At 42.5% G+C, this 13,420-nt stretch overlaps 1 long non-coding RNA gene across 1 annotated transcript; it reads right to left on the bottom strand.

The window, feature by feature from the left end:
• Window positions 1-292: 292 nt before the first annotated feature.
• On the bottom strand, window positions 293-7,064 carry LOC126992602 (uncharacterized). Its single transcript, XR_007746681.1, has 4 exons — window positions 6,970-7,064; window positions 4,700-4,763; window positions 1,028-1,109; window positions 293-744 (listed from the first exon to the last, which is right to left on the bottom strand). It is a non-coding gene; the product is annotated as an uncharacterized LOC126992602 (long non-coding RNA).
• Between the last annotated feature and the right edge of the window lie 6,356 nt (window positions 7,065-13,420).

Raw genomic sequence — 13,420 nt, 5'->3', positions numbered from 1 at the left:
TACTTAAAACCCCATTTAAATACATGTAAATTATATTACAGCTTAAATATTTAACCCTGTAAACATGCATAGAAATTATTAGTAGATATATTTTAAATTCAATACTTTACATAATACAGATCATTTAAATATTTTCCTAGACACATAAACTTGTCTATATTTATAAGTTGCCTCCTCCTCCTCCTACTCCTCTTCCTCCTTCTTCTTCCTCCTCCTCCTCCTCCTCCTTCTTCTTCCTCCTTCTTCTTCCTGCTTGGCCTGTAAGAAAGAGATGGGACTGTCAGACACTTCCAACTCTAACATTAACTATATTTTAACCCTGTACACAAGCTGAAACTAAGAGGTTTTTGTTAATTAATAGCCATAGTAGAAAGGGTTTTAGGAGTTCCATACAGCCATAGATCTTATAAGTAAAATCCTCAGTACAACCTTATAAGTAAAAAAAATACCACAGACAATATAAGTAAATCCCACAACCTTATACAGACATACATTTAAGTGCATAACGTACATTTAAATAGATGCATAATACAAATCATTTAAATATTTTCCTTGGTATATAAACTGCCTATATTTACAAGTTAACCTTCTCCTCCTCCTCCTCCTCCTCCTCCTTCTCCATAGATTGACATATTTCCTCTACTCCATAAGCTTCTATATATAGTTCTGCCTTTATGTATAGAGGTCACATCCTCCTCCTCTTCTTCCTCCTTCTTCTCCTGCTCCTTCTCTGCACTGCTTGGCCTGTAAAAAGAGATGGGACTGTCAGATGCTTCTGGCTCTAACATTACCTACTTCCAAAGGCTAAAAGGGAAAGGATGGAAGGGAAGGGAAAGGAAGGTAAAGGATGGGAAGGGAATGGAAGGGAAGGGAAAGGAAGGGAAGGGAAAGGAAGGGAAGGAAGAGGAAGGGAAGGGAAGGAAAAGGAAGGGAAGGGAAAGGAAGGGAAAGGAAGGAAAAGGATGGGAAGGGAAAGGAAGGGAAGGGAAGGGAAGGGAAGGGAAAGGAAGGGAAAGGAAGGACTTACCTCTTGTCTCTTCCCTCCTCTTGGTCATTCCTCCTCCTCCTCCTCTTCCTCCTTCTCCCTCGCCAGCCACTGTCTCGCGGACCTCCAAAGGAAACCAAAAAAAATTAGTGAATATCCTTCAACACAGAGGGTGAAAAATGCAATAATGACTACACACACACACACACACACACACACACACACACACACACACACACACACACACACTCCCACACAGGTAAGTCAGTTAATAAGGTCAAGCTGTCGTTATGTTTGTTAATTAATTTCGCAATGATAAAAAAAAGAAAATACATACACACACACACACACACACACACACACACACACACACACACACAGGTAAGTCAGTTAATAAGGTCAAGCTGTCGTTATGTTTGTTAATTAATTTCGCAATGATAAAAAAAAGAAAATACATACACACACACACACACACACACACACACACACATACATACACACACACACACACACACACACAGGTAAGTCAGTTAATGAGGTCAAGCTGTCGTTATGTTTGTTAATTAATTTCGCAATGATAAAAAAAAGAAAATACATACACACACACACACACACACACACACACACACACACACACACACACACACACACACTTCTACCGCCAAGTTCCCAATCCAACAGCCACACACGGCCCAGAAGGTAGTTCAGGCCACCCGAGCCAGCCACACACCACCTGGGAGGAGGAGTGGTGGAGGTGTCGGTGTGGCCATCCTTGACCTTAGGGAAGACACAACTGCCGTCATGAGTCCCATACCCCCGGGTCTGGTGTCACGAGGTCAGGTTGGGCTAGATGAATCACCTTCCAACTGATGGACAACACACACACACACACACACACACACACACACAAATGAAGGAAAGGCTCGATAAATTTAGATATGGAGACGGGACTATTAGAGTTTAGTTCCTGCCCGGTAGACTACAAATAGGTAAATACACACACACACACACACACACACACACACAATTCTTGGTAATACATTTGTAAAGAGAATACCTACAAGTTTTTATATTAATGATGAAAACCTTCTTAACACACACACACACACACACACACACACACACACACACACTTCTTGGTAATACATTTGTAAAGAGAATACCTACAAGTTTTTATATTAATGATGAAAACCTTCCTAACACACACACACACACACACACACACACACACACACACACACACACACAATTCTTGGTAATACATTTGTAAAGAGAATACCTACAAGTTTTTATATTAATGATGAAAACCTTCCTAACACACACACACACACACACACACACACACACACACACACACAATTCTTGGTAATACATTTGTAAAGAGAATACCTACAAGTTTTTATATTAATGATGAAAACCTTCTTAACACACACACACACACACAGACACACAATTCTTGGTAATACATTTGTAAAGAGAATACCTACAAGTTTTTATATTAATGATGAAAACCTTCCTAACACACACACACACACACACACACACAATTCTTGGTAATACATTTGTAAAGAGAATACCTACAAGTTTTTATATTAATGATGAAAACCTTCCTAACACACACACACACACACACACACACACAGACACACAATTCTTGGTAATACATTTGTAAAGAGAATACCTACAAGTTTTTATATTAATGATGAAAACCTTCTTAACACACACACACACACACACACACACACACACACACACACACACAATTCTTGGTAATACATTTGTAAAGAGAATAATTACAAGTTTTTATATTAATTTTTAAAACCTTCCTAACACACACACACACACACACACACACACACACAATTCTTGGTAATACATTTGTAAAGAGAATACCTACAAGTTTTATATTAATGATGAAAACCTTCTTAACACACACACACACACACACACACACACACACACACACACACAATTCTTGGTAATACATTTGTAAAGAGAATAATTACAAGTTTTTATATTAATGATGAAAACCTTCTTAACACACACACACACACACACACACACACACACACACACACACAATTCTTGGTAATACATTTGTAAAGAGAATACCTACAAGTTTTTATATTAATGATGAAAACCTTCTTAACACACACACACACACACACACACAATTCTTGGTAATACATTTGTAAAGAGAATACCTACAAGTTTTTATATTAATGATGAAAACCTTCTTAACACACACACACACACACACACACACACACACACACAATTCTTGGTAATACATTTGTAAAGAGAATACCTACAAGTTTTTATATTAATGATGAAAACCTTCTTAACACACACACACACACACACACACACACACACACACACACACACACACACAATTCTTGGTAATACATTTGTAAAGAGAATACCTACAAGTTTTTATATTAATGATGAAAACCTTACTAACACACACACACACACACACACACACACACACACACAGACACACAATTCTTGGTAATACATTTGTAAAGAGAATAATTACAAGTTTTTATATTAATGATGAAAACCTTCCTAACACACACACACACACACACAATTCTTGGTAATACATTTGTAAAGAGAATAATTACAAGTTTTTATATTAATGATGAAAACCTTCTTAACACACACACACACACACACACAATTCTTGGTAATACATTTGTAAAGAGAATAATTACAAGTTTTTATATTAATGATGAAAACCTTCCTAACACACACACACACACACACACAATTGTTGGTAATACATTTGTAAAGAGAATACCTACACGTTTTTATATTAATGATGAAAACCATATACACACACACACACACACACACACACACACACACACACACACACACACACAATTCTTGGTAATACATTTGTAAAGAGAATACCTACAAGTTTTTATATTAATGATGAAAACCTTCCTAACACACACACAGACACACAATTCTTGGTAATACATTTGTAAAGAGAATAATTACAAGTTTTTATATTAATGATGAAAACCTTCCTAACACACACACACACACACACACACACACACACACACAATTCTTGGTAATACATTTGTAAAGAGAATACCTACAAGTTTTTATATTAATGATGAAAACCTTCCTAACACACACACACACACACACACACACACACACAGACACACAATTCTTGGTAATACATTTGTAAAGAAAATACCTACAAGTTTTTATATTAATGATGAAAACCTTCTTAACACACACACACACACACACACACACACACACAGACACACACTTCTTGGTAATACATTTGTAAAGAGAATACCTACAAGTTTTTATATTAATGATGAAAACCTTCCTAACACACACACACACACACACAGACACACACTTCTTGGTAATACATTTGTAAAGAGAATACCTACAAGTTTTTATATTAATGATGAAAACCTTCCTAACACACACACACACACACACACACACACACACACACACACACTTCTTGGTAATACATTTGTAAAGAGAATACCAACAAGTTTTTATATTAATGATGAAAACCTTCTTAACACACACACACACACACACACACACACACACAATTCTTGGTAATACATTTGTAAAGAGAATACCTACAAGTTTTTATATTAATGATGAAAACCTTCCTAACACACACACACACACACACACACACACACAGACACACACACATACCATTTCAGCGACCTGCCCTGAAGCCAAGACTGTTAGTTCACGTGTACGGCTGGGCGCCCGAAATCTGAGGAGGAAAAAAAAAAAGATCAGTTTATGTATCATTTATTTTGGGGGGTTAAAACCATGGCACAAATTTGGCCCGTCGCTGCTACTGGGTTAAGACTAGCGGCTCCTAGCGGGTGGTATGCGTTTAGGTCAGCGTGTGGTGGTAATTTCGACATTTCCAGCACGTCCGACGGGGTTTGCACATATAGAGCGAGGCCCAGTATACGATTTTGTACGTCAACTCCTTAATTGCTCTTCCCTACCTGCCTAAACAACATATCCGACCAGCCTTTGAAGAACTCCAGGAAAAATCCCAGCAGTGCGAACCTACAAGAAAATTAACAGATTATATAAGGCAAACATGGCTTGATAACACCGTCTGGTCAGTGGGCAACTGGTGTGCATTCCGACAAGTCCGTCTCTGGAAGTTGTGGGATGCATGCAAGGAAAAATCCATCACCATCACTAAATTTCTGAGAAGCTGTCAGTGTCTTCTTCCGAGTCCAATATATGATTAACAATTGATTTCCGCATGTCCTCACTAAAATTGTGGCCGCTCTCCACCAAAATATTTATATTGTTACCTTTTAATTCTTTGTTGTTGTTGTTGTTATTGTTTTGCAACAACACAATTACTGTATGTACCTTTTGATCTATTTCTACTGCAATGTAAAAAGAGGTATGGGTTTTTATTTTCATATACTACAGACAATGGTCACACTGATCATTTTCTGCGTTTTCTTCATTCCTATTTGCTTTTTATTTATTAATTTATTTCCTTTTTTTATTTTTTTGCTGGTATATCCATATGAAAAAAAGTCATGAAGATTCTTAAAACAGGGAGAAAAAGCGTGGTGACTAAACGGATGAAAACACAGGTGGCGAAACGGTTTGGTGATGAAATTGGTATACCCCAAATCCATCATCACCACAAATCCATCATCACCACAAATCCATCATCACCACTGACATCATCACCATAAATCCATCACCACCACCCCATCACTGGTCCTGGAGAAGCAAGCCTCAAATCATCACCACTAGCTCATCACCCCCGCCCCATCACTGGTCCTGGAGAAGCAAGCCCCAAATCATCACCACTAGCTCATCACCACCGCCCCATTACTGGTCCTGGAGAAGCAAGCCCCAAATCATCACCACTAGCTCATCACCACCGCCCCATCACTGGTCCTGGAGAAGCAAGCCCCAAATCATCACCACTAGCTCATCACCACCGCCCCATCACTGGTCCTGGAGAAGCAAGCCCCAAATCATCACCACTAGCTCATCACCACCGCCCCATCACTGGTCCTGGAGAAGCAAGCCCCAAATCATCACCACTAGCTCATCACCACCACTGACCCATCATCACCACCGCCCCATCACTGGTCCTGGAGAAGCAAGCCCCAAATCATCACCACTAGCTCATCACCACCGCCCCATCACTGGTCCTGGAGAAGCAAGCCCCAAATCATCACCACTAGCTCATCACCACCACCCCATCACTGGTCCTGGAGAAGCAAGCCCCAAATCATCACCACTAGCTCATCACCACCGCCCCATCACTGGTCCTGGAGAAGCAAGCCCCAAATCATCACCACTAGCTCATCACCACCGCCCCATCACTGGTCCTGGAGAAGCAAGCCCCAAATCATCACCACTAGCTCATCACCACCGCCCCATCACTGGTCCTGGAGAAGCAAGCCCCAAATCATCACCACTAGCTCATCACCACCGCCCCATCACTGGTCCTGGAGAAGCAAGCCCCAAATCATCACCACTAGCTCATCACCACAACTGACCCATCATCACCACCGCCCCATCACTGGTCCTGGAGAAGCAAGCCCCAAATCATCACCACTAGCTCATCACCACCGCCAACTTGACTGGACCTAATCCCTCCCCTGACAGCCCATTTCATCCCCCTATTTAACCTATTTACACCCAATCCCAAGCGTTCATACTGTACTCAGGTCTTCATACATCCTTAATCTGTCTCCAGGTGGAAGGACAAGGTGGAATGACGCTCACCCGCTGGGAAATGGCGGAAAATGTGGAAAGTATTGCCAGGCGAGCATCATCTCTGCATCTGTAATCCCTCCCCTGACAAGCCATTTCATCACCCTATTTACAGCCTATCACAAACGTTCATACTGTGCTCAGGTCTTCATACATCCTTAATCTGTCTCCACGTGGAAGGACAAGGTGGAATGACGCTCACCTACCGGGAAATGGCGGAAAATGTGGAAGGACTGCCGGGCGAGCATCATCACCGCGACGCCATGACAGGGGTGCTCTTGCTCTTGCTGTACAGGTGACCCGCTGGAGCACCGTTGCCAGATTATCGTACTCAGGGCCTCGTGTTTACCGGTTTCTGAGCTATAGCTATTGCCAAAAAACACCAATATAATGAACCATTTTAACGATAACTATATATGAAGGCAGTTGTTGGGGTCGAGGAGGCAGTTTTGGGGTCGGAAATCGGCAAACATAGGAGGCTGAGTACGACAATCTGGCATCGTTGCGCTGGAGAGTCCGGCCTTCGTATCGGCACACATTGATTGATTGATTGATTGATTGATAGTTTATTGTTGCAGGTAAACAACAAGGGAGAAGGGAGGAACATGCCATCCCAACCCCCAGGCAGGACATTATACAACTATTAATACATGTGTAGGTAGCACCATGAAATTAAAAAGATACAATGGTAGGAAGGAAAGCACAACAAGGGAGGGGGCAGTACCTCCCCCTGGACAATAAGACAAAAAAGTGATTGATTGATTGATTGATAGTTTATTGTTGCAGGTAAACAACAAGGGAGAAGGGAGGAACATGCCATCCCAACCCCCAGGCAGGACAGAGTGTGATTATACAACTAAAACTACACAAGCAGTATCCATTACAAATCTACCAAACTAGTAATAATCGCTACTTTTTTCCGCCTCTCAGAAAAAGACGTCTCCTTACACGTGGCCCGGGCGCCCGGTGTTGTATGAAGAAACAACACCAGAATTTTTCGGGGAATGCATCGTATCCTCAGAAATGCCCTACGATTTATTTTCCGTCTCTAACTCTAAGACGCTGCCATTCATTATTTCCTAATCGATTCTTACCCTCTTGGCACTGGAAAGAAAGGTAATTTTACGAGCAATCTTTTGATATCCTTAAGAAGGCTCTACGTGCATCACAGACGGAGATATAAGCAGGTAAAGATTTAACCCCCCACCCCCCCATTGGCAACTCTACGGGGCTAAACTACCACATTTCCCCCGCGAGGCCTTAACACGAAAAAGTTTAAAAATTGAAAAATCGTTATTCCTTCTTCCAGTTCGATGAAAGGGGTTGAAATATGTGAAGAAAAAAATACTAAAATTTCTGGTGCTATCAGAATTGCAATAGGCCTAAAACTGACGGAGTTATGAACGGTTTTGTGAGAGCCTTCGAAAACTTTCTAGGCCTATAATTCCTGAATCAATGCGTGTTTGTAAATGCCCGATTAATAGATGGTAGAGAAAATTCCGAGGAACACGCTGGTGCTTTCAGAATTGCGCTACTACTAATGGGTATAGAGATATATCGATTTGAAAGTTCGCACTTTTTCGACATTTGTGGTAACGTCACTCGCTTAATATCAATCCTTTCTTCTTCGTCGAAATATAATAAAAGTCTTATATTTTGACGAGGAATGCAACGCTGGTCTCGGATCTGCGCTACCACCTTTAGTTTCGGAGAGAGCATGTCATTTTTTAACCGCCTGTCACGCCTTAACTACTGCACATATGTTTATGAAATTATATATCTTGAGGTGACTCGACACGCCCTATATTTTCGCGTTGTGAGATTTATGATTTGACGCGTATTTCCAAAGATAGCTTTTTTTGCTTATTTTGCTTGTGTATTATTGGCCAACTGATATCTGATGTAAAATTTGACGGAGAATAACGTGGCGTCGTCAGAATAGAGATAACTTTATTAGGTATCAAGATATCCTAGCTAAAGCGTTGATCAGGATGTTTTGATTCTGCATCGATTTCTGCATCCATGTCTAAGTAATATCTTAATGTCGGGCATGATTTGAAGAGGGCACATCACCAGGAATTCATTTCTGGTCTTGGTTTTGCGCTAGCTTAATTATTAAAGACGTTATTAGCTATATTCTCAGAAATGGTCGTAACCCTCAATTTTATCCTCACGTTTTTTCTCGTGTTCGTTGCACTCAGCTGGTGTAGAATTTGACTCTGAACATTTTGATGCTTATTAGAATCCGATCGGTGGAGTATTAACGGAGCTATGAACGATTTTGTTTTTCCACCGTTATGAAACTCTCCGGTGTTTACGGCCAGAATTTCACCTCCTCTACAACGATCTTTTTTTTTCAAATATGCAAATTTCGTTATTCTTGCCTCCAGCTTGATCAGAGAGGTTCATAGACGTGAAGAAAACAATATTAGAATTTCTGGTGCTATCAGAATTGCGCTAGGCCTAAAACTGACGGAGATATCCACGATTTAAAAAAACGTGCCGAAACTTTGAAGGCCTATAAGTCCTTTAATACGCTAAAGTGTTGTATGCCCAATTGGCTCCTGGGAGAACCAGTTACGGGGAACACGCTGGTGCCTTCAGAATGACGCTACGACCAATAGTTATGGAGTTATTATGATCTGTTTTTCGCGTTTTTTTTTAACTTTGATCCAACTTCCTTCGCTTAATATCTATTTTTTCTTATTCTTCAATAGATAATGAAAGTTTTAGAATTTAACGATGAATACAACGCTGGTCTCGAATCTGCGCTACGACCTTTAGTTTTGGAGATAACACGTCATTTCTTTAGCCGCCTGTCACGCCTTTACTAGTAAAGATACGTTTATGGAAATAAGTATAGCGATTTGAACCAAGGCAAGCTATAATTTGACGTTTTTAAATTCAACTTTGAACGCGTTTGGTTTCTTTTTTTTATTTCTGGATATTTCTTGACGAACAACTGATACAAGGTGTAGAGTTTGCCGGAGAACACGATGGCGCTATCAGAATCAAGATAGCATTTTTCGTTATTGAGCTATACCGCTCCAAAGTTTGGTCTTTATGGTTTTCGCCTGCGCCTCTTGCTGCGTCCATGTTTTCCTCGTGTTCATGGAGCCCCCCAGATGTAGCATTTGACGCTGAACATTTTGATCTTTACTAGAATCCGATCGGTTGAGTATTAACGGAGTAATCAACGATTTTGTGTTTAGGGGGGGGGAGTGGTTGGGGGGTATCACCGGGGTGGTGGTGGTGGTCTTGGACGGGGGGGGTGTCTGTGGGGTGTCCTGGGGGAGGGGGTGTAGTGGGCGGAGGGGGAGGGTGAACGATATTTCTTCTTTTTCGTTTAGTTTAAAAATGTTTCGTGCTGTGAATTCATCTCTTGTGTCTAGTTTTCATAACGTATCATATTCTATTTTTTTTACTGATGGCGTGTTTTACCATTTTTTGAAGGGGCGCCGTGCAATTTTCTTACGTTACTGAACCTAGAAATAAATAACATGTTCTCTGACGTTCCTAACATGGGTGAATAAGCTTTGATATTGTCGATAGAGGTTTGTTTTGATCAAACCCTTAGAAACCCAGCCATGCCGACCTGATCAGGAGTTACGTTAGCAATGATGTCCCTCGATGCTGCTCTTGCTCTTGCTGTACAGGTGACCCGTTGGAGAGAGTGAACAATTCGTGATGTATCTGACCTATTAATAAACAAGTAATGGCTTAAAAACAACTAAATTGCCATATAAGTAAGTGTAATATATTAATCAGCCGATTGGGAGGTTAATAAGTGATAAAATAATGAGTGATGAAGCAAATGATTACTGTTGTTGTTGGCCTGGAAATCCCGAGCCACCTGTGACATCAAGATCAAGATGGAGTGAGTGAACAGTGACGGTGTGCCGCGGTGTGTGAAGGATGTGTGTGTGAGCGGCTCGGAGTTTTTGTGAGGATTTTCCGTCTGTGCAGTATTTTGGTGAGCACTTTACCTAAGAGTTAAGAAGAGATGGGCAAGGACGACTGTGGTGTGTGTGGGAAGGATGTGAATGACAATGGATTGTGTTGTGAAAGGTGTGAGGAGTGGTCCCACCTGACCTGCGTAAACATCAAGACCGCCTCACGGATCCTAGAGCATAGCCTGATCGTGTTCCTGTGCACGGTGTGCCTCGACACAAGCAGGACGGAATGGAAACGGAAGAAAGAGGACAAGGAGGTGCAGACAGAGGCCAACGTGGTGGAGAAGGCTGCCCAAACAAGCAGCGTGCAAGCCGCCCCAGCGAGTGAGCCTGCTGCCCCCAAGATCACCGTGGAGTCCAGGGAAGTGGAGGTGCAGGTCGAGGATGTTGGGGGAGGTAGGGATGGGTGTGGAAGGTGTGAGAAGCAGAAGGACAGGGCACAGGTGAGGAAGGCGATAAAGAGTATGCCCCCCATTCGTGTCGTTGGGGACAGCATGATGAAGAATGTTAAGAGTCAGTTGGGGTGTAAGGCCGAGGGAGTGGTGTGAGAGCTTGAGTGGTGCCAGGATTGGAGAAGTGAGGAGGAGGGTTGAGGAGAAGGCAGGAGAGTTTAAGGAAGGCAGCCTCTTGATCATTCAGGGTGGTGGGAATGATTTGGAGAATGTTGGCACGGAAGACACAGTAAGAGAGGTGGTAGAAGCAGTGAAGAGGTAAGAATGTGAGTGGCAGTGGTAGGGTTATGAGGCGCCCCAGAGAAGGGAGAGGTATGAGAGGGTGAGGCAGAGGACAAACATTAGACTCCAAGAGGCACTGCTACAGCTGAAGGTGGAGTGGCTGAGGGGTAAGAAAGGGAATGTTAGCTTTGTAGATTTGGATGGTGTGCTACGGGAAGGGCTGGACTTCACCGTAGATGGGGTCCACCTGAACCAGTCAGGACACGAGAGGATGGGCAGGAGGCTGAGGGAGTGGAGGAATGCTAGGTCCGTCCAGTGTGTGAATGCTTGAGGCGCTAGAGAGCAAGGAAGAGAAACCACCAACCAGGCAATGAAGCGTATGAACTGTATGAACATTGGATGTATAAATGTGAGAGGATGGGGCACAGGTAAGCTGGATGACATGAGTAAAGAGCTGGATGAGTGGAAGTTTGATCTAGTTGGTGTGACTGAGACTCAGTTAAGAGATGACGTGCGTGTGGATGGGGAAGTGTTTGCTATGATTGGGAAAGGCAGAAAGAAGCAGAATACACGGGGAGGAGGCGTAGCCCTACTCCACAGGAAGAGTAAGGGTTTCAGAGTAGAAGAAGTAAATGTAGGGACGAGTGCAGACAGTGAAGATGTGCTAGCAGTGAAAGTGGAGTGTGTCAATGCCAAGGGTAAGTCTGAAAGGTTGATAGTGATTGTGGTGTACATGACGGTGGAAGGTGAGAGAGCCGTGAGGGAGAACAGAGAGAAGTATGGCGTGGTGAGGAAAGTTATGAGGGAGTATGCCGGAGAGAAAGTTATGGTCATGGGAGATATGAATGCACATGTGGGTGTGCTTGGGAGAGAATGAACCGGAATGGGAAATGCTGGATGAGTTTGGGGATGAAATGAATCTGGAAAACTTGAATGTGACGATGGCTGAGGGACGTGTGACGTGGAGTGCGAGGGATCAGGAGTCTGCTATTGATTATGTGTTAGTGAATGGGAGAATGCGTGAGTGTGTGTCTCGTATGTGGATAGATGAGGACGGAATGATTGATGTGGTGTCTGACCACAATATGCTGGTGGTGGAATGTGACCTGTATGCTAGGAATGAAGGTGAAGTGAAGAGAGAAAGAAAGAAATGGAGGGTGAGGATGTTAGATGGGAAGACTTCCAGGTAGACCTGAGGGAATTAGACTGGATAAATGGAAGTGTGCATGACGTGGATGGAGCCAATAGTGAGTTTGTAGGAAATGTAAGGAGAGCCGCAACTCGACGGATTGGGTATGTGAGTACGAATGGAAGGAAGAGAAAGTACAAGCCATGGTGGAATGGGAGATCAGGGATGCTAGGAAGGAGCGAAAGAGGCTGAATAAGGTGTGTAGGAGACTGAGGAAAGAGAGACATGAAAACGTTGAGGCAGAGAATGAATATCAGAATACATGGTCAGAGTATGTAAGGCAACAGAGGGTCACTAAATGGAAGATTAGGGAGGCCAAGGTCAGGTGTGAGAGGAGTGTGATTGAGGCTCTGAAAGAAAAAGGCCTAGAAGGTGGGCGTGAATGGTATAAATTCTTGAGGGTGAGAGTGTGACTGATAGTGAAACCGTGGAGTGCCTGAAAGTAAATGGTGAGGATATCAGGAACACAGATAGAATGAAAGAGTGTATAAAAGGTTTCTGGGAAGAGATTGGAGGGTTGGGTGAAGTTTTTGAGGTGAGAGAGGGATGTGTAACGCTTGAGAGGAAGGATGCGGGTGAGCTGAATGAGAGAATTAGCAGAGGAAGTCGAGGTATGTTTGAAGAAGCAGAAGAATTGCAAGGCAGCAGGGCTGGATGAGATCCCGTATGAATTGTATAAGAATGGAGGTGAGGTGGTGATAGACAGGATGACTGAGCTATTCAACTGTGTATGGGAGAATGAGAGAGTGCCTCGAATGGAACGAATGCAGAGTGACTCTGATACACAAGGGAGGACATAAGAGTAAGAAAGAGCTGAAGAATTATAGGCCGATAGCCCTGG

Source organism: Eriocheir sinensis, unplaced genomic scaffold (assembly GCF_024679095.1).
Source record: "Eriocheir sinensis breed Jianghai 21 unplaced genomic scaffold, ASM2467909v1 Scaffold495, whole genome shotgun sequence".
Taxonomy (NCBI): domain Eukaryota; kingdom Metazoa; phylum Arthropoda; class Malacostraca; order Decapoda; family Varunidae; genus Eriocheir; species Eriocheir sinensis.
This window is presented reverse-complemented; position numbering and strand designations above follow the sequence as displayed.